Genomic DNA, 26,884 nt, shown 5'->3' with positions numbered 1-26,884 from the left:
GTTGTCCATGAAAAATAAAAATATTTCTCTAGTCTTGAAAGTGTGTATGACAAATAACAAAACAATATGGCTGTCAGTTGTAAAAATAAATTAAGGCCAAACCTGATTGTTTTGATAGGTATACTTCTAATTTGTAACATCTCATTTAGGGAGAGAATAGAGAATAGTGGAGCTGTTCCTATTCTGTAGCTTTATGGCGTGGGAAAAGCTTTGATAGTACAAATTGAATCCAGATCTAAGTGAAAACTGCAGAGCATGGTCCTTTTCCTTTAGTGCTAAGTTACAGTTTAGTTCCATGAAGACATTTCAGCAGTATCTTCTTTAAAACTCAGTCAATAAACATTTTTACTGCTATCTTACTTCAGCTGCAAAAGTCCCAATGATCATTACATCGTATCAACACGTTTTCTGTCCCAAGAGCAGTGGTGTCAAACTGGATTTGAGGACCAGATTAGCATTGTAATTCTCCTCCATGGACCGGGGGGAGGGAGGGTAGCGGCGGGGAGGGATGGGACGGATGCCTCCTACAGCACCCTACTGGCCAAAACACTGCCAAAACGTGGCACGGGGAATTGCATGCCACTCACCCATGCTTCATTTTCACTCTCCATGGCCTCCTGCAGCACTCTGCTGGCCAAAAACAGGCCATGCAGCCCAGCACCGCGGGCTGGTCCTTTGACATTTCCCAGCCAGCCCTGTGGGCTGGATTTAAGCACTTATCTAGCCCACGGACCTTGAGTTTGACACTGTTCTGTTCCCCAGGCATCTGGCTCCACTGGGAACAGGCAGATAAACTCTAGCAAACAGGTTTTCATGCAGATTATATTTATTTGGGAATCCTTGAACACATAAGACTTACAATCATAGTGAGTCCAGGTGAGGTGCATCCATATTTCATAATCTGTCCCATTTCCTAGTGTAAAAGGATGATAGTTCTGACTCCCTGTTCAGAAAGCATGTCCTCTCTTCTGAGGTAATTCAACATATAGCCAGGTCTTTGTTCTAAAATCCCGGCAGAGAGTCTCAGTGGCCAATCAGACACACAGATAAGGTCACATGTCATGGACTACATTTCCTATAATGCAATCTCTCATTACATCTCCCACAATGCAATCTCTTAAGGAGACAGCTCTTAATTCTTAAGGTAACTAACTCACCACAACTCACTATCTGTAACAGCACACTCCCCGCCTGGAATTATAAATTCCACTACTAACTAACTACTTAATTGAGATAAACATAGGCATAGCAGAAAATAATGCAATGTAACTATCTACGTAACTAAAGTAAACAAGGTAATACCATCAAACAATGCAAACAGTGAAGTGGACACGATTCATGCAAAGCTTGAGGTTCAATCTTGAAGGTCTTCTAGTACTATAAGTTCAGACTTCCTTCATAGCAGTACCAGGTTGGTGATTGGCCTGACGTAAATCTTTCTGGTAGATTTAAGATGACCGGTGGGTAACTGCTCTGGTTTCGCAATCAGAACTTTGACTTGGCGGACTAGTCCATCAGAACTGGGCAAAACTTGGTGTACAAGTCCCATGGGCCATGAGTTCCGATGTGCGTCCTTGTCCTTCAACAGGACAAGGTCCCCTTCCTCAAGGTTAGGTTCCTTAGTCTTCCACTTGCGGCGCTCCTGTAGAGTAGATAAGTATTCTTGTTTCCAGCGCTTCCAAAAAGTGTTGGCCAGCAGTTGAACTTGTCTCCATTGTTGTGCATACATGTCCTTTGGGACGAAGCACCCTGCCGGCGCTGGCCATTCACCCATCTTCTGGGTCAGCAAAGTGGCTGGGGTGAGGATAGTCAGATTCTCGGGATCTGAGTGAACTGGGCCCAAGGGTCTGGCGTTGATGATAGCTGCTACCTCTGCCATGAGGGTGGTGAGGACTTCATGGGTTAACACAGATGTCTTCATCAACATGGAGTCTAGAATTCTACAGGCTATTCCAATCATTTGTTCCCATACTCCTCCCATATGGGAGGCATGGGGAGGATTGAAAATCCACACAGAGTTTTTGGCCTTCAGGTAGTCATCAATTGGCGAATCAAGGTGAGTGCCCTCATTGATCTGTAACTCCTTGCAGGCTCCTACAAAGTTTGTTCCACGGTCTGATTTAAACATCGCGACTGGGCCTCTGTGGGCTTGGAACCTTCGTAGAGCGTTGATAAAGCTGGAGGTGTCCATAGATTCAATGACTTCAATGTGAACGGCTCGAATGCTAAGGCACGTGAAGAGAACAGCCCAACGTTTGCTGTTAACTTGGCCACCTCTCGTCCTGCGGGCCGACACTGACCAAGGGCTGAAAACGTTTACGCCCACGTTGGTAAATGGCGGTCCTGTGCTGAAACGCTCAGGAGGTAGGTCAGCCATCCTCTGGTGTTGTGTCACACTTCGTTGTCTCCGACAATGCATGCACCTGTGCAGGACAGACACAATGGTCCTTTTGGCCCCCACGATCCAAAATCCTGCAGCTCTGACAATTCCTTCTGTGAAGTGGCGGCCTTGATGGTGGACGGTTTCATGGTAGTGTAGGACTATCAGATTCGTCACCTGTTGGCGCGCGGGAAGGATGATGTTTTACATTTGAGTCTAATTTTGCCTTGTCTAGGCGCCCTCCAACTCTAAGTACGTTGTTGCTGTCTAGGAACGGGTTCAGTTTCAGCAATTGGCTAGATTTCGGCACGGGCTTCTCAGCTTTTAGACACTTCACCGATGTCGGGTATGCTTCTCGCTGCACACTTTGTAGAATTACACTCTCTGCTATGAGCTGACAATCTGCGAAGGTTATATCACGATACACTATACGTACAAGTGTGGTTGTTCCCTGTACCAGGGACTTCCATCTGGAGAAGCATTCGAAACGAGCTGATTCCAGTGGACGTCTAGGGGGCCATTTTGTTTCCTCATTGACTGTGGTTGACAAGCAGGTGGCCTGTACGGTTGCTTCCTTGATCCACATGGAAGGTTTGCTGAGCTCTTGAGGTCGAACGTCCGCATCTCGATCTGGGTCTAGCAGCTCATGTTGTTCTGGTTCTAGCGATATCGAACTGTCTGGACGGGCCAAGAACTCGGGACCTTTTAGCCAGGTCGATTCTGCTAACTGGGATGCAAGGAAGGGCCGTGTGGGTTGGTCTGCTGGGTTCAGGTCTGTTGGCACATAACGCCATTGCTCCAGGCTGGAAGATTTTCTGATTCTGTCTACTCTATTACTGACATAGACATAGAAACGTCTGCTTTGGTTGTGAATGTAACCCAACACTACTTTGCTGTCAGTGTAGAAGGTGGTGGATTGGAATTCAAGGTCCATAGACTTCTTTATTAAGTCTGCAAGCTCCACAGCTAGTACGGCACCGCAGAGTTCCAGTCTTGGTATGGTGTGACCTTGTCGTGGGGCTAGTTTCGCTTTTCCCATAACGAAACCTACATGAATGTTGCTCTCCCCGCCGTAGGCCCTGATGTATGTCACGGCTGCTATAGTCATCACTGATGCATCTGAGAAGATATGCAGTTCCCTTTTCGGTGCGGTGGTTGGTGAGTAGGCAACATACATGCGCTGTATGTGGACATTCTGGAGGCAGCTCAGGGAGATACGCCATATTTCCCAATTGTCTTTCTGTTCTTGTGGAAGCGGTTCGTCCCAGTCGTTGGTGCTTTCCGACAGCGTACGCAGAAGGAGCCTCCCTTGAATTGTTATCGGTGCAGCAAATCCTAGAGGGTCGAACAGACTGTTCACTGCTGACAGAACTCCACTCCTTGTGAAGGTGGTTTTCTGGGCTGGGACTCTAAAGGTGAAGACGTCTTTCTTCAAGTCCCAACACAGACCGAGGCTCCGTTGGATAAGGGGAGTGTCGGTGCTAAAATCGAGGTCCTGCAATCCCTTGGCGTGGTCCTCAGGATCGAAGGCTGCTAGCACTTCTTCGCTGTTGGATGCAATCTTGTGCAGCTTGAGGTGGTGTGCACCTAGCATCTGACGTGTTCTGCCTAGCAAGTCTATGGCTACTGCTGGAGTGGGTACAGATTTCAAGCCGTCATCAACGTAGAAGTCTCGCTCCATAAAGCGCCTGGCATCTGAACCATACCTGGTCTCTCCTATGCGAGCGGTGTGTTGCAGACCATAGTTGGCGATTGCAGGGGAAGAACCATTCCCAAAGACGTGCACTCGCATTCTGTATTCTGTGACCTGTTGGTTGTGCTGTTCGTCGCTGAACCACAGATAGTTGCGATGATCTTCCCTGACGAGGAATGAGTAAAACATCTGCTGAATGTCAGCCATGATGGCTACAGCTTCCTTTCTGAAATGGATGAGCACGCCTAACAAGCTGTTGGTAAGGTCAGGTCCTGTGAGAAGGACTTTGTTCAGGGAGAGGTTGTGGAACTGTGCACTGGCATCGAAAACCACTCTTATTTGACCTGGTTTTAGTGGGTGGTATACTCCAAAGAATGGTAGGTACCAGCATTCCTCCTCCTTCTCCAGGGCAGGGGCAAGCTCGGCATGCCCGTTCTGGACCATCTTGTCCGTGAATTCCACCAGGTGGGCTTTCAAAGCGGGCTTCCTGTTCATGAGTCGTCTCAAGCTGAAGAGGCGAGAGAGGGCCTGCTCACGATTGTTCGGCAGGCGCTGTCTGGGCATACGAAAGGGCAGTGGGGCTACCCAGCTTCCGCTATCATCTTCCTGAAATTCCTTTCCCATGAGCTGCAGAAATTCTTTGTCTTCTATTGACAAGGCTAGGTCATTGTCCTCTTTGCTGGTCTGGAACGCTGTCGTACCTAAGTCAGGGTTGCCGAAATCGTGAAGTGTTCTTGACATGGTTTCAAGTGTGATGTTCTCCCATTACTTAGAATGGAGGTTGTGAAGATATTCGCCTGATTCGGGGCCTGCAGCCGGTCGACACAGACTGTTCCCAAGATGGCCTACCCAAGTCCTGTCTTGAGGGCAAATGGAGAGCCTGCTGGGCCATTGACCACTGCCTGGGGAGAAAAGGCTGCGGGGGCGTCCATGCCCAACAAGAGTAGGATTTCGGCTTCAGGGTCTAGGGCAGGGAAGAGATTAGTCATGTGTTTCAGGTGAGATATATTGTTTACTACTTCTGGTGTTGCGATTTGACTGCAGTTGTCTGGTAAAGCGTCCCATTCTAGCAATGGCAGCAATGCGAATTTTGCACTTCCGTCTAACGATTCTATGCAGAGTCCCATGACCTTTCTCCCTGCTGTGCGCTGTGCCCCAGTGTATGTTGTAATTGTGAAGTGCGTGTTCTCGGTATAGGCATCAAAGTAGTCGAAGAATGCTGATCTGGCTAACGATTGATTGCTCTGTGTGTCCATTATCACATACATTTTCACAGCTTCTTCCGGGTGCCCAGTTGGGTAGACTTTAGCTAGGCAGATCAGATGGCATGAACGAGGTGATGGTGAGTCTCTGCATACTGAGGTGCAGTTGACATTTGTTGCTGTAGCTGGGTGCCCTTTGTTGTCGTGCTGAGGCTCCTTAGTCGGAGTGGGGTTAGGAGTCCGCCGTAGAGTAAGAGCCGAATGTGGAGCAGGAACTTGTTGTGGCGTCAACTCGCGGTCTAGATGCAAGGCGGTTGGGTGCTGGTCACTTTTGCATAGATAACATAGCACCTTAACTGTGCAAGTTTTGGCCATGTGGTCTGCAGACTCACAGCATTTGAAGCAGACTTTGTACTCCCTGATCAGTGCCTTTCTTTTGCCCAGGGACTTCTTTTGGAATTCTCTGCACTTATTCAGAGAATGCGAGGTCTTGTGCAGTGGACAAACGGGTTCTTCCTTTGCTTTCTGAGGTTGATGTAGAGCACTCTTAGACGGCTTTACATCAGAGTTCCTCGTTGACAGGGGAACGACCTCTGTGCTATGCACTGACACAGAGGCTGTTCCTCTTGCAGCCTGCACTGGGCTCTTGATTGGACCAAGGCTTTGATTGGTTTTTCTGCTGGCATAGGTTCTTCGTATTGTAAAACCTTTATTTCATGGATCATTGTACTTCTTCGACATGTGGGCAACAAATTCTTGAAGGGCGGCGAAGGGTGGTTCTCTGCCAAGGTTCTTTGCCCTGTAATTATCAGCTAGGTCGATCCATGCATCAATCAGTTTCATTGGTAGTTTTTCTTTTTTTCTTTTTTTTTTTATTATTAAATTTTATTAACATAAACAAACGTAAAACACAAATACATGTAAACACTTATACATTAACAAAAAGTCAATTGACTAACTTCTAGAAAACCTTCGCATCAGTGATTAATGTCCATTTAACCAATTTTCCTTAATCATACTATTTACAAATTTACTTGCTTATACCTTAATACATTCATAGAAGTTCAGCAGTATCTTTCTACAATCATATTAACCATTTATTTATACAATCCTACGGCTCATCTCATGTATCTATTTCTGCAATTCTTGAGTTATGTTCTCCTAGTGTCCTATGTTGTTGGCCCTATCCTTCCTTCTAACCATGTGTACCATTTTTGCCAAACTAAATAAAAGTCAGTGTTCTCTTTATCTTGGAGCTCTTTTGTGAGCCTATCCATCTCTGCGCATTCATTTATTTTTGTTATTATTTTTTCTTCTGTTGGTATTATCTCAGATTTCCAATTCTGAGTGTACACTATACGTGCCGCTGTCAATATGTGGATGGTAAGATATTTTATCTCCTTGGTACACTGTGTTGTAGTCATTCCAAATAGAAAGAATTCTGGTTTCATTTCTACACTTTGCCTCGTTGTTTCTTCAATTATTCTCTTAATCTCTTGCCAGTAGTGTTGTGCCTTCCTGCAAGACCACCAGAGATGGTAATATGTCCCCATTTGTGTCTTGCACTTCCAACACATTGGTGATGTGTTTGGAAACATTTTAGCCAAACGTGCCGGAGGGAGGTGCCATCTATAAAATATCTTGTATAAATTTTCTTTGTATGGAATCGACAGTGTCATCTTATAATTTTCTGCCCATAGCTTGTCCCATCTGTCCAACTCTATATTGTGACCTATATTTCTTGCCCAGCTTACCATGTTTTCTTTCACTGTTTCCTCCTCTAATTTATGCCTTATTAAATATCCATAAATTTTAGATATTATTTTCTCATCTGTGCCTTTTAAAATTTTATCTAGTTCACTTGGTTGGCTTTGAAAATCATAATGTCTCCGGTCTGCTGTATATTTTGACTCAATTTGAAGGTATGGCCACCAATCAATCATAATGCCTCGTCTTTCCAGTTCTTGTCTCGTAAGTAGGTCTCCCTCACTACTCAACAATTCTTGATATTTCCGCATCTTTCCTATTTCTATAGTGTTTGGATAAATTAGCACCTCCATAGGCGACAACCATCGTGGGATTTTACTATAGTGTTGCCTTCTGATACCTTGCCACATTTTATGTAGTGCACCTCTTATTACAGGTCTCTGGAAGTACGGATGTTGCTCGTCTGTGCCTTCCCACAGAAAGGCATGCCAACCTCGATTCAGATCAAATCCCTCTAAGTATAGCGTTCTCCTATTTGATAGATCTATCCATTCTCTGATCCAATTCAACGCCACCACCTTGTAATATAGCTCCCAGTCTGGTAGACCTAGGCCTCCCTTCTCCTTTGTGTCCTGTAAGCATCTTATTTTAATTCTAGCTTTCTTTCCTTGCCAGATGTATTTCATTATTGTCTTGTTGAGATCCTTAAAGAAATCTTTTCCCGGACCAATTGGTATCACTTGGAAGAGATATAGGAGTCTTGGTAATATGTTCATCTTTACAGATGCTATTCTGCCAAGAAATGATAGTTGTACCTTATTCCATCTTTCCAAGTCTTTTCTAATTTGCTTCATCAATTTAGTGTAATTGTCCTCTCTAATAGTTGTTGCTTTTGTAGTAAGCCAGATTCCCAAATATTTTACTTTCTTCGCAATTTGCATTCCTAATTCTTCTTCTAATTTTTCCTCTTGTGTCATTGTCATATTTTTGGTCAAGACTTTGGTTTTTTGTTTATTGATCTTAAGCCCCGCCACTTTGCCATACTCCTCTATCTTCTCTAGTAATTTGACTCCCGCTACTTCCGGCTGTTCCACTATGAAGACCACATCATCCGCGAAAGCCTGTAATTTATACTCCTCATTCCTTATCTTCAGTCCTTTTATTTCTTCTTCCTTTCTTACTTCCTTTAGAAGGACTTCCAGTGAGATTATAAACAGTAGAGGCGATATCAGGCATCCTTGTCTTACCCCCTTTTGGATGTTTATTTTTTCAGTCATATCTCCATTAATTATAATTCTCGCTGTCTGGGAAGAATATCATTTTCAGGAATTTGTCGCCAAAATTCATAATCTGCAGTTGTGCTATAAGGAATTTCCAATTCAAATTGTCAAACGCCTTTTGCGCGTCGAGAAAGATTAGCGCTACCTACTTATTGATGTTTTGCTCGTAGTATTCCAGAACGTTTATTATTGTTCTCATGTTGTTTTTTATTTGTCTCCTTGGGACAAAACCATTTTGGTCGGGATGTATATAATTATGTACAATTGTTTTCAGCCTCTGTGCTATAATTGTCGTGAATAATTTATAATCTACATTTAACAGCGAGATGGGTCTATAATTTTGGACTTTAGTCGGATCCGTATCTTCTTTGGGGATGAGTGAGATGATTGTTTCGGCCCAAGATTTAGGTGTTTCTGCTTCCAGCAGTGCCTCATTGAGAACTTGTAGTAGTAGTTCGTCTATTGCAGACTGGCAGTTTTTATAAAATTCCGTTGGAATTCTGTCTGGACCTGGGACTTTGTTGTTCTTCTGTTTCTTTCGGGCTTCCATCAACTCCATCATTGTTATTGGTTTATTCAATATTTCTCTGTGGGATTCCTCTAATTTCTGGATATTTGCTTTTTGTAGGTATTCCATAATATCTTGGTCTTGAGTCTCTTCTTGTGTGTAGAGGTTTTGATAGAATTCCCTTACTATACGTTTTTTATCTAAATTCATACTATATAGTTGTCCTGTTTCATCCTGCAATTGATATATTATTCTTTTTTCCCTCTCTTTCTTCAGTCTGTATGCCAGCCAGCGACCTGTTTTGTTTGCATATTCAAAGTATTTCTGCTTGGCCATTTTCATTTTCTGTGCGATTTCTGCTTGTGTAATTAAGTTCAACTCATGTTTAGTACGATTCAATTTTTCCCTTGTTGTTTTGTAGTCAGGCTGTTTCTGTAATTGTGACTCATATATGTTGAGTTCTTCCATTAATTTTTTCCTCTTTTGTTGTTTATCTTTATTTATTTTTTGCTGTGTATGCTATTGTAAGGCCTCTTATATAGGCCTTAGTAGTGTCCCACAGATTCTGTACTGAAGTCTGCTCCTTTGTGTTTATTTGATAAAATATTCTAAGTTCATTCTCCATCATCTGCACATAATCTCTATCTTTTATTATTCCAGTGTCCATCATCCACCTCTTTTGCTTTCGCTGTCCTCTCCATGTTATTTTTATAGGATTATGGTCGGCCCATGTATTCGGTATAATTTCGATGTCTTGTAGATCCTTCCTGAGGTCTGGCGTCATCCAGGCCATGTCAATCCGAGACCATGACTGGTGTGGATTTGAGTAGAAGGTATATTGTTTGGTTTGTTTGTTGGCCTCTCTCCATCCATCATGTAATTGCAATTCTTCAATCATATCCTTGAATGTATCCGGTAAGATTCTTTTTCGAGTCTTACTTTGTTTATTACTTCGATAGTCATCTTGTATATTCACAATTGCATTGAAGTCTCCAGCAACACAGATATTTTCGTACTCCAAATCTTTAATTGTATCATGTAGTTTTTTGTAAAATTCTCTCTGGTTTCCATTAGGTTCATAGATAGAAGCTAGCAATATTTTCTTTGTTTCTGTTTGCATTTCAGTTATTAAAATACGTCCTTCCGAATCTGTATATATCTGTTTAGCTTTTAAATGGTTTTTGACATAAGTTGCCACTCCTCTCTTCTTATTATCTCCTAGGGATGTGAATAATTTTCCTAATTTTTGATTCTCCAACAATATTTGTTGCTGTCTTTTAATGTGTACTTCTTGTAAAGTTATCACATCTAAGTCCAATTTTTGCAATTTCGTAAATATATATTTCCTTTTTTTGGGGAGTTGAGTCCGTTTATATTAATTGATATAATTTTTATTTCTCCTTCCATCTCTATCGAGTTTATCTGTTTGTGATTTTCAACTTTGTTGTGTTTCTGGTAACTCTTTGAGTCTTTTCCCTCACTCCCTCTCTCTCCATTCTTTCTCTCTCCAATCTTTTTGCCTCTTCCTGATCTTTTTCTTCCTTCTCCATCTGCCGTGTCGCGGGTTCCGCTTCTCTCCTTGTCACCTGTTCCTCTTCCATTGTAAAGTGCTGGTCAAAGAATTCTTGAGCCTTTTCCAAATTATCAATCTTGTACTTTCTTTCATCCCAGGAGATGAGTAGGCCTTCCGGTAGTAGCCAGCGGAATTTTATTTTAAATTTATTTAGCTGGGTGGTCAGGAAATTATAATTTCTTCTTTGATCTCTTGTTCTTCTTGGTATTTGTTTGAGAGTTATGATTTCTCTTCCCTTGTGCATGATTGTCTCTTCCCTCATCTTCCTGTAGATCTCTTCCTTAATAGATTTTTTCGTGAATCTTATATGGATTTCTTTGGGTAATTTGTTTCTTCTTGCGTAGTTCGTGTACACCCTATATATTTCATCCATTCCATTTCACAGTTCATCCTTATCCACCTGGGTTGCCTTTGCCAGTATCTCAATCATTATTTCACTTAGATCCTCATCCTTCTGCTCTTCTACATTTTGAAACCGTAAGTAGAATGATGCCTTTTCCATTTCCAGATAGGTTAACGCGTCCTCAGTTTCCTTATTAAATGCCCCTTGATCTTGTTCCATTCTTTCCATTCTATTAGTCGCATATTCTACTCTTTCTTCCACCTTTTGCTCGTTTTCCGTTATGTTTTGCTGAATTTGTTCTATCTTCTCATCCATATTTTTGATGTTATCTTTAATTTCACTCACATCTGACTCAATTCTTCGTGATTTTTCTTGGTCTCTTCATGATTACGTGCCATGGTTTCCTGCATTCTATTCATGCCTTCCTGGATCATTGCTAATGCGGAGTGGATGTTCTGTAGAGCAGGGCTCCTCTTCTCCTTTTCTGTGGTTTCAATTACTTTCTGTTGAGCTGGTGAGGTCATAAGTATCATTTGGCTTGATGGTGTTTTCTTACTTATTTTAGCTGTTGTCGTTATACTTGTGGTCGCCATTATTATCTCTTTTTTTATTCTTTCCCAGATTTTCATATACTGGTCAATATTTCTAGGTCTGTTTTAAAATTTCACCCAAATTTATTTTTCGCTTTTTTCCAGGCTCCTTTATACTTATAAATCAATCAGCATGGGAAGCTAAGTGGGAGGGTCGAGGGGAAAATGTAGCGTTCTAGCAATCCGTCAGCTAATTCTCCCTGGTATTAAGTATTTGAGTAAGTGGTATATTAGTAAGTAGGGAGTAAGTGCTATATGATTTCTCTCAGAAGGTAAAGGGATGTGGTTAATATAAATGTATCTAATATACTATGGACTAAATCTTTAATACTAACTATATATAGATCAAATTAATATATCACTTAATCTATTAATATACACTTCTTATAAATAAGGTCATACTATGCAATCATATGTCAAACGTAGATTCCTTAAGCAATTGTCTAAATATTTACCTTACTTATCTAATTTATCCAATTTATTTTAATTTATATAACATACGTATATGGATATAGTTTTGTAATTATAATATAGCTATGATAAGTATAATATAATCCGGATCTTTGATTCTAATTGTATTAAGACAAATTAACAAATCATTGAGATTCTAACTATATAAAGACAAATTAATAGAAATTATATTTAGCTATAATATAGTCTATATCTTTGATTCTAAATATATAAATATATAAAAACAAATTAATAAGGCAATAATTCACTTAATGAGTACAAGATAAGTATAAGGTAATGTTATGCAGTCATATAAGTATAGATTTCCAAAGCAGTGAGTGTATATACACCAAATATTACTTCTTAGTCACTGTTGGTAATTAGTAGTTGGTCTTGGTAGTATCTTGTATTCTGGCAATCCTTATATCAAATATCCAATTATAGTTCAAGTCCACTTCCTTTCAACTGTCAATAGTTTCAATATAATATATCCATGTATTATCCACTTGTTCCGTAATCCTCAATTCAAGTCCTCACCGGGATAAGCCGTGGCAGAAACAAAAATTATAAATCCAGTGTATTTCACGTCCGATCATACTTTTTTTCCTCCCTTTAATTTTTGTCCAATACACACCGATCGTGCGCCAAAAGTATCAAGGGTCTGCTTCCCCAAATAGCTCAATCCAATAGTCCCGTTACCTTATTATCCAATTATCCAATTAACTCGATCGGTAAACTCGATCCTGTTAAGGAAGCCTTTATCTGAATTGTCCAGTAAGTATCGGCAACAATGTTATAAGTTCTAAGTTGATTGCGTTCTCCCTGCCGTTGCTCAATATGGCTTCACCGTCTTTTCTTCTATGGATATCCGGGGCTCTAAAAATCCTCCCGTTAAGTCTTTTAAGTTTTCTGAGACCTTCGCTCTCGCAGCTTTTTGTTATAAAGCTCTGGTTATCGATCACACACTTCGTTCAACCGTATTCCCTCTGGATTCTTTCGGATTCCACTGACTACCAGATTACGCGCTGTCACTTTCAATATGGATTCCTCCTCTTCACTCCACTTATCGGTCGCCGCTTCTCTTTCTCCTCTTTTACTCAAGGGTTCCTTCCACCCGCTTTCTCCCAATCGTTAGAAAATGCAGATATACCTTTTCAATCCTTAATCCTCACTTCTGTTTTCACCGATGCTTTTCTTTTTCAATCTTCGCTTCCCTCTTAACAGCTGTCAGCGTTTCTGGCCTGCCGGGTGGCTGGTTCTTCCTCGTTCCGAGTTAGAGGAGTTATCCTGAACCTTCGGGGGGATTGCCGCCCTCCCTGAGGTCCTCAGAAATTTCCCCTTTTTCTACCGACCTCTACGGGGTTGGTAGCGCCGAAATCAACACCCGCAGCAAGGATATTAGGGGCTTTGGAAACGGAGCACCGTTCCTTTCGTCCCTAACACGTTGACGTCACCGCCGGAAGTCAACATCATTGGTAGTTTTTTAACGATAGACCTTTGTGTCTTATACAGGTCGAGACAGCTAAGTCCTGGCAAGGTGGGATCCATTTGTGCTGACCGTAGCTGTGTAAGGAGATCGGAGAAGTTCCATAGTTCTTCAGGGTTACTGAGATCCATGGCAGGGAAGTTGTCGACCCGCTCTAGGAATGAGGATTCTGTCATCGTAGCTGCCCCATACCGCTCATCAAGTATTTCCCATGATAGCTTGAGGGCTTCGACTGGCTCGTACATTTTTGCTGCGTAGACCCCCTTTACTGCTTGTGTTGATTGTGGGCCTAGCCATGTGAACATATGACCGAATTCCTCGGCTGGCTCCAATCGTTCGCTTTTAATGGCATTTACAAAAAGAAGCTTCCATAGCATGTAATCTATGCCTGATTTGTTGGAGAACTTGTGTACTCCCCTATGTGCCAGGTCCATCCTTCTCCAGGATGTTGCAGTATCCTTTTGGACTTCAGGAGAGTTATACGATGGGGGTGGTGGCAAGGTTCGCCCTACTGCGTTGGCTAGGGCAGGATTAAGTGCCAACGCTGGCTGGTAGTTCCCTACAGCGTGTTTATGGACAATTTCGTCTTTCCATGCCACAGGTGATGATAGGTCCTTTTCCTGGCAGGCAAGTGGAGTACCTCCATTGGGCTGGACGTCGGCACTCGGAACGCCTGGCAGGTTTGGCTGGAACTCCTTAGCCTCCACTCTGAGGTGGTGTCTCATGGTTGTTTGCGTGCTTGGCTCCAGAGACGCCTTCATTGCTGCTGAAGGAGTACTCTGGTTGCCCCGAATGTCTTCATTTGCCGGGGTAGGTTGTGCATTTTCAAAGGAGGAGTCTCGTGGTCTAGATCTTACAATATCTGATGTCTGAGTAGTTCGTAGAGCCGGTGGGTGAGGTTCTCCTCTTTGTCCCTGCTGTGGGGAGTTCTGGTCCTCAACATAGGCTTTGACACGCTCATCTGAGTCCTCTTCCTCTAACTGTCCAGGATTGAAGTTGAGTGAAGTGTGTTCAGCCGCCGCCTCTAAAGCTTCAGCCAGTGTTACTTTTTCCAGTGTCTCTTTTTCATACTTCAAATAGTCTAGTCTGGCCTGAACTTTGGCCAATTCTTCCTTCAGCAATTGTTCTTCCTTTGCCACGCTCAAGGTTGCTTTGGCCACTGCAGCTTCGGCTCGTGCCTCTGCGGCCCGGGCAGCGAAACTCCTCGCTGTGGAGGCTCTGGATGACTGGCTGTGATGGGAAGATGCTTTGGAAGGATGGAAGGAACCTGAGGCAGAAGATTGTTGTGAGACACTGCTACCTTGCCGAGCCCGGGATGACTTGTAAGAGGGGACCGCTTGTGACCGATGAGATGATGCGTGTGAGCGATGGGTTGCTTTGGATTGGGCCTTCTCACTCGCAGCTTTCTTGGAAGAATGAGCGATAGATGCATGTGAGCGTTGGGGTGAGGAGGCTTTCTCCCTTGATGTGCCTTTCGCCTGGAGTGCCGTGTGGAAGGAGTTCTTACAACTTTGAAATATTTTCCCACGTTCCACACTCAACATCTCTAAGCGTTGCATGTCCCCCATGAGTTCTGGGTCTTCTAGCTGCTGCTGGATGTTGACAAGATGGCTTTCAGAATTCTTCCATTGCTTATAAAGTTCATCCATTTCATTCACCATCGTGCGGATGCAGCCGTGTGAAAGCTCATCCACGGGCCTGTTGCAGATCTGTTGCAAGTTCTCCCAATACCTTTTGTTGCGACGATAATGCTTGTCCCAATCTTCCTTCAGGCTTGACTGCATAACAGCAGTGAGCTTCCTGTGCTGCCTGAGGTCATAGGTTCTCTGATGAGCTTCAGCCTCTTTGGAATTTTGGACATTCACTTCTGGAATTGTGTCGATGACACAATTGGTGATGGAAGGGTCATCATTCCTGATGAATCATATGCTTCTGCCATGATTGGATAAGACTCCACGGCATCCGATGCTTCAGGTGTGTCAAGATTAGCTGGGAGGTTCAACTCTGCTGACTCATTAGAGGTCTCAGCCATGACTGGGAAACTCGGGGAACTTTCTGCAAACTTTAGGAGATGTCGTTGCAGTTCGCCTGTTGACCACTGGGGTGCGCTGCAAACTCTAGGGGATGTCGATGCAGTTCGCCTGTTGACTGCTGGGGTGCGCTGCAAACTTTAGGAGACATTGTTGCAGTTCGCCTGTTGACCACTGGGGTGCGTTGCAAACTTTAGGAGACGTTGCTGCAGTTCGCCTGTTGACCACTTGGGTACGCTGCAAACTCTAGGGGATGTCGATGCAGTTCGCCTGTTGACTGCTGGGGTGCGCTGCAAACTCTAGGAGACATCATTGCAGTTTGCCTGTTGACTGCTGGGGTGCGTTGCAAACTCTAGGAGACATCGTTACAGTTCGCCTTCTGACCACTGGGGGTGGTTGGTGCAGTACACCTTTGGCCACTAGGGTGCTGTTACCTAACTAATGCTTGGGTTAAACTGGTTTCAGCGTGTTCCTTTGTATAGAGCTGCAAAGCAACTGTCCTATTTGGAGACCCTAAGAGGCTTTCCTCGACTTGGGTTCCTTTGGGCTTTAGTTGCTTGGCCTGTAAAGGGGATTTAGCTTTCCAGTATTTTATTCAAGCAAGATTCAAAGCAACAGCATGCACTGTGGCTGGATTGTTTCTTTTTTCAAATGCACATTGAGTGGTCAGGCTGGGAAGCAACTTGTATCATGCAAATTCAATCTCCAAAGAGCTTAGGTGGCTCGGATTACTTTGTGTTAAAATAAGGCTTTTCATTTTACTGACGAAGTAAACTTCTAAAACAACATACACACAAACTTTGCAAAGGTGATTGAAACATGCAGCCCTGGGCCCCTTTATGGCAGGGCAATCTTCTTAGCTAGTCCAAGAATTGTATTTCTCTTTCTGCCCTTTTACTGCCAAAGGTGATTCAAACATGCAGCCCCTGGGCCTCTTTATGGCAGGGCAATCTTCTTAGCTAGCACAAGAATTGTCTTTCTCTTTCTGTCTTTTACCGCTGAGCAGAATACTTCACTCAGACAAAGAGAAGGAAAGCAAGTTTGTCACTTTCGTGGCTAAGCAAAGGTCTCAATTAGATACAAACAAAGTCCTTTTATAAGTTGTGCACAGAGAAGAGATGCATTTTCACTCAAACAGAATGTCCATCAATGCTCCGAAATAAAGGGAGGGGGTCAGGCATCTACATCTTTTTACTGTTCTGTTCCCCAGGCATCTGGCTCCACTGGGAACAGGCAGATAAACTCTAGCAAACAGGTTTTCATGCAGATTATATTTATTTGGGAATCCTTGAACACATAAGACTTACAATCATAGTGAGTCCAGGTGAGATGCATCCATATTTCATAATCTGTCCCATTTCCTAGTGTAAAAGGATGGTAGTTCTGACTCCCTGTTCAGAAAGCATGTTCTCTCTTCTGAGGTAATTCAACATATAGCCAGGTCTTTGTTCTAAAATCCCGGCAGAGAGCCTCAGTGGCCAATCAGACACACAAATAAGGTTACATGTCATGGACTACATTTCCTATAATGCAATCTCTCACTACATCTCCCACAATGCAATCTCTTAAGGAGACAGCTCTTAATTCTTAAGGTAACTAACTCACCACAACTCACTATCTGTAACAGCACAGACACCCCTGCCCTAGAGAGATACATCCCTCTAGGTTTTTGCAGCCAAAAACTTGGTTTGTCCCCTGCCCTAAGTTGTCAATACAAGTATTGAATAAGGCCAAGGAGACACCGATTTTCAGTCTTTCCTTATCCACAGAAGCTCCTTGGGCCATTTTCTCTCTCTCTCTCAGGCCAGACTGTCTAAGTGGGGATGCTGTGGGGAGGGAACAGATGGAGAAGGAAAACTTTGACACACACACCGCCCCCAAAAAATAAGCTGAAGACCCCATTTGTTTATTTTGACAATGGCCTTGAAGGAAATATTTAAACTTTTCTCTATTCTTATCTAAATTATACATTCTAATCAAATTATTTTTAAAACAAAGGTGCCATCAGTATTACCCATTCCTTCCTTCAAGTAGGCAACCTAGTCCTTTTATCTTCTTGAAAACTTTGGGAGGTGGGTTAGACTGATAAGACACTTAATCAAGGTTACCAATATGGTCTTGGGAGTTTAATTTCAATCTGCCCTGTTCTAGTTTCATGTTGTACTGATATGTTCAACTAGCTAGACTTCAAAAAGAAGACATCTGTAAAAATGTTATAGTGCTCTTTTCATGTAAAAATAATACATAATAAATCAATAACGATACAGGACAAATGTGTTCAGATTAGTCTGCCTTTCTTTTAATCTGCTTGTAAGAGAATTCATTCATGGTATTTCCAACAACCCCCCCCCCCACATGCCCCTGAATTGCTCTGACAAGTGATAAACTTGTTTGTTTGAATCCACCTTGGATGCATTTGGGGAGATCTGAATTATTATTTATAAAACAGATCAACAGATCTCTTTCTTGAAGCCACAATATCCCTCATTGGCAACCACAGTCTTCTTTACTAAAGGATGTCTTGGAGGGTATACAGTGATCTGAATTGTGTAATATTTGGAAAAGTGGACAGAGGGATTAAATTCCTGGCCAAGTTCATACCAAACCAAAAAGCCCGCTTCTCCTGTTTCTAATGAGATCAGGATTGAGAAAGTTAACATGCAATCTCGCGGCAGGTCTGAAGGTTAGGACCTCGTTGTAGAAATCAAGATCCGTCAAGATCTCTGGAGGCCTCTCTAATTAAGGACAGGAAGAGCTCTACGCTTTCACTTTATCCCTCGACAAGTTGTGAAAGAGAGAGAAGCAGAAATCAAAAGAAACGTTAAAACGCTACAAAAAAACACTACCTAGGGTCAAGATCCACGTTCCTACACGCTCTTCTTAGGGATAAGTCGCAGGGATCTCAGAGGGATTTACTGGCGAGTAATTGCACAGTTTGCAAAAATCATCGCCGCCGCCGCTACCGCTGTGTCTTGAAACTATAGCCTGTCTCTTGCCCCTTACAGAAAACACGAAAGAATTAATAAGCAAAGGGCAGAAGTATTTCCCTCTGCAGAGAATCTGACGTCTCCGGCTCACCTTCCCAGTCATGCATTTCTCCAAATGTTCCTTTTGCACACTGGCGCGCCGCAGACGCTGCATGTAGAAGAAGTGAGAGAGCGATCACATCGATCGCCACGGTAATCAGCGACTCGGCATTTGATTTGTAACAGTGCCGGTAGCCGCCGGGAGAGGAAATGGAAGGAAGGCTGTCCCTATTGTCGAGAAACCGAAGCAAAAAAGGTAGGTTGTGTGAGAAAACCACCACCTTTAGAATGGAGGATGTGTCGTGGAAAAAGTTGCTACTGCCAACTGCCTGGCTGCCCGTTCGTGGGCCTTTAATTATTCCAAATCAGGAAGGCACTGAGACGTTTGAAACAAGCATTACACGTATTTAAACCTCCGCAATGCTGCTAGCATTGCGAGAAGCCATGCGACAAACCAAAGGTACAACCGTATGTTTGCAATTAGAAGAATAATTTATAGGCTTTCTTCTAAAATCAGGTTTATCAGCTCTGGAGCACAAAATTTCAGGCCACAGTCATAACTTTTTCAGTCCTAGATCTAGGACTGAAGTTCTAAGAACTACTTTACAATCAAGGACCATTTCTTCCTGGTTTCCCTAAAACGTTTAAATAGCCTATCTCTTCTGCCACAGATTTTAAAAGTAGGTTTAGTGTCTGTACTTCGCAAATAAATTCTCAGAGGCTTTTATTGTTTTGAATATCTTGGTATAATCTGCAATTATTTGCAGATCTATATTTTGCTACACTTATTTTAAGCAAATCATACTGTAATAAATTCTCCTTTTTCTGTGGAAACTAATGTTAAATGACTGAATTGATTGTCCAAGGCCATGAACACAGTTTATGTGTTTGTACATGTCTGAAACAGTTGTAAAGAATGGGAAATGGGTACATGGAGAATTTCTCGAGTATATCTTGTGAGCTGCCCAGAGTCACTTAGATAAGATGGGAAAAAATTAATAAATAAATAAAAATACCTTGGATTCTTGAAGAGCTCCACTAGATAGGCAGTGGTCAGAGATGCCAAATATGTCCTCACATCCTCTTTACCGGAACCATGGTCATATGTACAGCTACAAAAGTTTCAAAGCATGCAGCCATATAGTATATATATATATAGCCTTTGCAATATTACAGATCCCCCAGGAACCAACTGGTTACTCTAGATGATTATTTAATTTATAATTCCATCCACAGAATACTCAAGAATCTTAGAAAAAGTAGCAAAGAACCATATGGAACGGGAAACCAGCTGCAGTTCAAGTGATGGAAAGTTCCCGCTTAGTGTCTGCTATAAAGAAGCATAAAAGTCAGAATGACATCAATTGCAACATTTTCATGATTATCACACACGTATTATCATCCTGGAAACCAATGCTCCCCTATATCTAGTGAAGGAATTGGACAAATTTTTCCAGAAGATGCCATTAGGCAAGATGAGATCAGCAAATCATTTGTAGAGAGCAAGAATCTCAATGGATCAATGCTTTGAGCTTGCAGAAGCTTCTAATTGTATATTGATTTTTCATGCCATGCTAATCATTTTTATTGGTAAAACACAATATTTCTATAAACAATCTGAGGACTGTTCAGAGATTATTACACCCTATGGGGAGAATTCTGTTCATGTGCCTAACTTGCAACTCGAGTGATAAGAATCAATTCAGTTTTGCATCTCTATTTTCATGTAGCGTGTTATTATTTACATACCTTTCATTTTATTTATTCTTACCCATTTAAAAATTTGTATCTTATTTTTTAAAAATCTTTTGTAAGGGCTCTTGCATCCAGTCAGCAAATCATATAACATCTAACCTGCTAACTTCATCATTTTGTCTTCAATTATTCATTCTGTAACACAGTCTCTAAACCTACATTACAAATTAATCAAAAATAATGTTTCAGCTTATAAAATGAGTAAGGGTGATATATGCAGGTAATAATCCTTTTAATTTTTCAATATTCCCATTCTTTTTAATAATTGTAGTGTCTCTGGCTGTCATTAATTGTTAAAAGAACAAACTGTGACTTCAATCTCTTCTTCCCAATAAACTGATAGTGGAGGCCATTGTCAATCTTACCAACCCAGTGGTGGGATTCAAATAATTTAACAACTGGTTCTCTGCTCTAATGACTGGCTGGGTAGGTGTGGCTGGGTGGTCATGGCTAACTTGACATCACTCATGTTGAAGAGCGCCTCGCCCTGCCTCTCCTTGCCAATCTCAGCCCCGTCTCACCCCTCCCCTCCTAGCCACTCCTTGTTATGCCCGGCTTTGCCTTGCCTGGCCTCTCCTCATTGTGACCACAATTGAGCCCAAAATTTATGTTGCTAAGTGAGAAATTTATTAAGTGAGTTTTGCCCCATTTCACAACTTTTCTTGCCACATTTGTTAAGTGAATCACTGCAGTTGTTAACTTAGTAACACATTTGTTAAGTGAATCTGGCCTCCCCGCTGACTTTGCTTGTCAGAAGGTTGCAAAAGGGGATCACATGACCCTGGGAGACCACAACCATCATAAGTGTGAGACAGTTCAACCATCTGAATTTTGATCACATGACCGTGGGGATGCTGCAATGGTCATAAGTGTGAAAAACGGTCATGTCACCTTTTTCAGTGCCTTTGTAACTTTGAGTGGTCACTAAGTGAACTGTTGTAAATCAAGGATTACCTATACAAAAATACAAATAAAGCATTATGTTGTAGATGCCATTGAAGACTTTGATGGATAGTAGCAGACGTATGTGTGTGTTTAACCTTTAATTCAGATTTTTTTAATCATTAATCCTGATCAGTTGGTGTATACGCCTGAAAAAATATATATCTGTATTTTAGTCCCTCAAATGTAGAATATTTTTATGCCCTTCAAGTGTCTGTGAAACTTTAAGGCTAAAAGGCACAGTTCTTTAAGCTTAATCCTTTACCCAGAAAAAAGCTTAATTTAAATGAAGGAATAACAGAGAAAATTGCTAGAGTAATTTTTTTTTTCACTATTGTAAAAATGGCAACTTACTTGCCTAAGAGTCACAAGAAACCAGGTAATCTCCTATGAGTCAAGCTAATAGGACACTCAGGGCACAACAATAATTGTTCTCTAGAAACTCAAGCAGCACTCCGGAGCTAAGTAGTGGAGGAATAGAAGTTAAGACAGGTAGAAAATGTCTTTTATTACTAACACAAGACACTCTTAGTAGAAAGATAATCAGCTATTGCAGAACCTATCAATCCATGTTGGAGTTCAAATCTTGCCTCTCTTTCTTCCATTTTTACATAATAATGAAATTATTGTTTTTTTTCCTTTAATCTTGATATGGAGGGGAGCTGCATCCTGTTTTGATCATGATCTGGTCTGGTCTCCGATTCTTAGTTTCCGGCCTTGCAGTTTCAATTCTCCCTTCTTCATGGACATATCTGTGAAACTTTCATTACCGTCTTCCAGAGAACAAACTTTTTTTTCAACTTCCCCATTTAGCTTACAATAATTGTGACTGTCATTGATCTTCAGTGTGTATTCCCCCATTTCTAGTATAACGATTGGCATTTAGGGCAGATTTTTGCAAGCAAAGAAGCTTTTTGACAGATTATTAGGTAGAAATTTATTTTAAAAATATTAAAAAGCCTTCTGAAGTTAGAAAATAATAAATAGTGTTCACTAATTTGTACTAATTCATATTAAACTTACTGAGATGATTGATATGAAGAAATTAGTACTACTATCTAACTTTTGGAAAGTTACAGTCTATGATTTCATTCTGACTTATTTGTCAGAATCAGAGGTCCTTTGGAAAATGATGCTATGGTCTGCAGTAGGGGGCAGCAAAGGAACATCACTACATAAGTGAAAGGATACTGATAATATATTAAATAAAAATTATAGGTATCTCTCTTGATGCAAAGTAAATGGCATAATATTCTTCTGTTTCATTCCCAAATGAAATTATTCAAGCAATTGTTATATAATGTTATCTGTTAAATATTTCACTTCATTTCTGTCTTTTTGTTATCTATGTACAGTATATGTGTGTGTATACAAATACATAATAAACAAAGAAAAAGTGAATATTGAAAGCTAGGTAATTTGTGCATGCTAGAAAAGGTTTGCATTCTAGTTTAAAACAGAACGTACCATTTATTTAATTAAATTATGGTATGTTTTGACTTTGAAAATTCTACATTTGTACAATTATTATTTTCTAAGGATCAACTATCATGTTTCTCTGTCTCTGGTACTTTGGATTCTTTTATTCCAAGCGCACACTAACTGGAGAGTATGTTATAATGCTGTTATAATGGCTCGTATGGTTAGGACGCTGGGTTGGAGGTTAGCAAGCTCGTATTTGAGACTTGTGTGCTGCCATAGGATGGGGTGACTTTACCTTTGCTCCAGCTCCTGCTGGCTACATGAAAAGAGCCCCCAACTGGGCATGCGCCAGGCAACAGTGATGTCACTGGCCAATCATTTCAATCCGGAAGCCCATCGGGGCTTCTGACATGTGTATGATGTGAGTGCATATAAGAGCCAAATATATTGCTAAGTAAGATACAATTGGTGTTGAGGGACTATGGAGCTTTAGAAGCAACATAATCTAATGCCATATTTAGACCTGCCTTCCATGTCTTTCCACTCTAAAACCGAGAGCAGTTCAGCATCCATATTTATGTAGAACCCAACTTCTATTTTCCTTTCTTTTTAAGACTTCATTAACCTGGGCAAATAGCTCTGCAAAATGCAGTAAAAAATCTTATTTTAAGATCTCACCAGATACTACAGTTGTCATAAGAGAGTCATGTTTGACTTGAATAACTCTGTATTTTTCTATCAAAACTTAGGATCAAATGTAGGAGGAAAAATTCATTTTTGATGTGAAATCAAGTTTTTGTCAGGGGAGAGCAGAAACAAGTATCCAATGAACTAGAGTATGAATTATATCCTGTGCTGTTTTTATTATTGAAAAAGCAGGAAATAAATTCGATAAAGCATGAAAACAAACTATCGTCCTCCATTTTCTTGTACATTCTTGCATACTTTCCACTTTCAGTAATAAAGCATTAGTACAATATTTGATTAATTGAGGACAGGAAGGCTTGGAGGAATGTTGTCCGTGGGGTCACAATGGGTCAGACACGACTTTGCAACTACTAACAACAACAACAATCTACTTTTGTGAGTGCTTTATTTCTTTAAATACCATGCTAAAGGAACATTATACTAGAAATCACTCAGGAGTGGCAAATTGCCAAGCTCTGTTCATGATTCGCAGTGCAAATAAAAATTTCCTCATTAGTAAATTCACTAAGATGAAATCTCTTTTACCCATATTTCCATTTTGTTTTTGTTTTTCTTTTGTAGAACATCAGTAAAGCTTTCTGTATTTTTGTTTTAGAGTTCAGTGGTTCCCTAATTTCTAATAATTGAAGAACTCTTTTTAGGAATTACTAGGGAATTACTATGTGAAAAGTTTATTCACTTTTCAGAAAACACTCTTTTCAGATGTGTAATACCAATAATTGCATACCTTCTTAGAAGCCTACTTTACTTGCTTTGTCAAGTTAGGAATTGGCTAAAGAAAAGAAGTCTTCTTCCAAAATTCAAAATATTGCTTATTTTAGGCCTGTCCCCAAATTATGGTACACTCTGTACTAGTGACCCAGCAATAAAGTGAATCATTATTCCCATCATCCCAATAAGCGTCCAACATTGCCTTCCTTTCTAACCATTTACTTGTTTGTGGCTGTGTGATTGTAGTTTTAGGAAAAACGTAGTCTTTTTAAAAGACAAGGTTGCAAACCAATGCTAAATTTTTACTCTTGGGCCTCAAATACTTTTCTATAATTAAAACTCCATGATCATCCTGTCTGTTGGTGCTGTAAATGGTGCTATTTGGCTTGATTGAAATCCATAATCTTTTTGCAAGAAGGAATGCCATTTATTCTTTCCAGACTAAGGTGGTGTTCCCATGGAAATTGTCCAATGGAAAAGAAAAGAACTATCCTTAATGTTTCTTGATTTTTTTTCTCTCAGGCCCCTTCTCATTTTTAAAAAGTATGGAGGACCTCAAAATAACTTTTCTTTCTATGGGTTGTATTTATCAATATTTACTATATTAAAATTTAAAACTGACACATTTGCTGCCACTGCCACTTCTCACTTTGGTGGGCATTATTTTTCAACATAAGCTGGCAAATAGTTTTGATGGGTTTGAGAGAATCTTGGGAGACTCTCAGGGTCCTAACACCATACTTTTAAGAAATATTATTTTCATTTGCTGGCAGAAATGATTTCATAACCACTTTAAAGGCCCATATCTTTAAAGATCCTGGGGCACCGAGGAACTACCAGAGGACTGGAAAAGAACTTATGTAGTTCCCATCTTCAAAAAAAAAGGGGGGGGGAATGGGTCAAATAAGCATGCAATTTAACAGCCATTTATCTGAAATGGGTCTCCTACTTGAGTAGGGGATTGGACTACACGACCTCCAAGGTCCCTTTCAACTCTTACTGTTCTAGAGGGAAGAGCCCTGTACCTATATCTGCAATGTGCAGAGTTAATCAGACATATAGCAGTACAGACTTGAAAAAGTCAAGATGAAAACAGGAGCTATGTAATAAAATCTCACCTCTTTTTCTAAAAAAGAAAAGTAGGGAAGTTATTACTATACCTAAATCCATTCTGAGATTAACATTGTTTTAATTGGTACATGACTAATAATAATAATTATAGTACCAATGATATTCTAGTATTGTTAAGTAATTATTTTACCCTGCTTTTTCTCAGGAAACAAGAAACAAGTACCCAATATTCTCTGAGTTTAAAAATTAAGATTAGTTAATACTTGGGAAGAAAATCACTAGGCCATTTCCAATTTAAAATTCTCTCTCTCTCTCTCTCTCTCTCTCTCTCTCTCTCTCTCTCTCTCTCTCTGTGTGTGTGTGTGTGTGTGTGTGTGTGTGTGTGTGTGTGTGTCCTAGAACAAGACAGCAGCAAGAAAACTGATCCTTTAATAGCAGTATTGCTACCTATTCCTGATGCTGGTGTTTCATTGATACCAAATCTGAGAGAGGGAGATACACAGGAAAAGATTCCCACATATCATACATTATTAGGCAAGATTGCCTCTTGATTATATATGTGATTAATGAGGATACATCACATTTGACATTTGTAACCACTTTTTAAATAAATAATTCTATTAATAACTAATTTTGTTGGAATTATCTAGTAATTTGTACAGAATGCATGGATATCATTAACAATCTCTTTTAAGCATTGTCAAAACAAATTAGGCAGGAGGAATTATAGAAAAATTAATAATTATGTACATTGACATATGCAGTAATAATACAAGGCTAACACAATGAATTTGTTTCGAATTAGATTTAGGGCATTGTAAAATGTGATAGCATAGATTGTGGATTTATTACCAGAATCATGCATAGATAATAACTCTTGCCTAATCCCATATGTGGATCTAAGAAAGTTCTATTTCTTTTTTAAACTTAATCCAAAATTAATAGTGTCACTCTGAACTTCTTGTTCAAAAGTTGTGTTTATTATAATATCTGATATTTTAGAAAACTAAATAATTAGGAATAGATGTCTGGCTATTCCCTACAGACGACCAGAAATAAAAAGTATGCTTCTATTCCACTAACTTAAATTTCAGTATTACGGATACTGGAAGGAAGAAGAAAGGAAAATAATCAAAATAATGTTACCGGAGACTAGTAACTCACATTAATTTAATTCCGTTTAGCCATAAAGATTCAATAGAACTGTTGATAAGGAAAAGAAAATGATACTATGAGAACTCAAATGTGAGATCTGCCATCAAACGTATTGAGATTATAAACCACATCCATTCTTGGATCTGCCCTACAGTTTCTGCATGATGCAAACTTCAAAGCACTATCATTGTTTGTAAATAAATAGCACAAATACAAATATCCTTACAAAATCTTAAAGCTCTCAGAAAAAAAGATCTTTCTCCCCACTCAGATAAAGTTCATTTGCAAATAAAGGTGGTCTGTCATGAATGAAGGCAAATATACATGTCCCAGGATAAAGTTGCAGGATACAATCTGGGTCATTCACTGGGCCTAGAAGACTTTTAGTCTTCCAAATACTTAGTCTTCTAAGTATAAGGTGACCAGATTTTAACATTGGTAAAGAGGGACATTGTGGGCGTGGCTTATTTTGTGGGCGTGGCTAGCTGGTCATGTGACTGGGTGGGCATGGCTAGCTGGTCATGTGACCGGGTGGCCATGGCTATGTGTATAGGGTAAGGTGAACAGATTTTAACATTGGTAAGAAGGACACCATTGTGGGCGTGGCTTATTGTGTGGGCGTGGCTTGGAGGCCATGTGACTGGGTGGGCGTGGCTAGCTGGTCATGTGACCCGGTGGCCATGGCTATGTGTATAGGGACTACTCAGAGGGCTGAAAAGTCATTTCTGACAGGTCCTCACACTTTTGACTGGTCCTCACACTTATGACCATCCTCACATTTATGCCCGTGCAGCATTCTTAACAACCATGTCACTCATTTCACAACTGCTTCTCTTCACCATGGTGACAAGA

At 40.8% G+C, this 26,884-nt stretch overlaps 1 protein-coding gene and 1 long non-coding RNA gene across 13 annotated transcripts in view; one reads left to right on the top strand and one right to left on the bottom strand.

Moving 5' to 3' along the window:
* The window catches only part of TPK1 (thiamin pyrophosphokinase 1), a 519,294-nt gene extending 500,866 nt beyond the window's left edge, over positions 1 to 18,428 (bottom strand). For 5 of the 10 annotated variants that reach the window (XM_087892396.1, XM_087892395.1, XM_087892388.1 and 2 more), the window contains exon 1: positions 18,321 to 18,428. The gene's annotated coding sequence lies outside the window, so the exon portion shown is untranslated. Of the gene's footprint in view, positions 1 to 859; positions 948 to 18,088 lie in introns of those variants that run through there. The other 5 variants (XM_087892389.1, XM_087892398.1, XM_034416489.3 and 2 more) reach the window with 4 other exon arrangements.
* Positions 18,331 to 26,884, top strand: part of LOC117664983 (uncharacterized) — a 222,596-nt gene continuing 214,042 nt past the window's right edge. For 2 of the 3 annotated variants that reach the window (XR_004591217.3, XR_004591216.3), the window contains exon 1: positions 18,385 to 18,524. This is a non-coding gene — a long non-coding RNA (uncharacterized LOC117664983). Of the gene's footprint in view, positions 18,525 to 19,504; positions 23,297 to 26,884 lie in introns of those variants that run through there. The other variant, XR_015733892.1, reaches the window with a different exon arrangement.

The sequence above is a fragment of the Pantherophis guttatus genome, chromosome 4 (assembly GCF_059756535.1).
Source record: "Pantherophis guttatus breed Tessera chromosome 4, ASM5975653v1, whole genome shotgun sequence".
Classification (NCBI taxonomy): Eukaryota; Metazoa; Chordata; class Lepidosauria; order Squamata; family Colubridae; genus Pantherophis; species Pantherophis guttatus.
The sequence above is the reverse complement of the archived record's forward strand: the minus strand, read 5'-3'. Positions and strand labels throughout refer to the sequence as shown.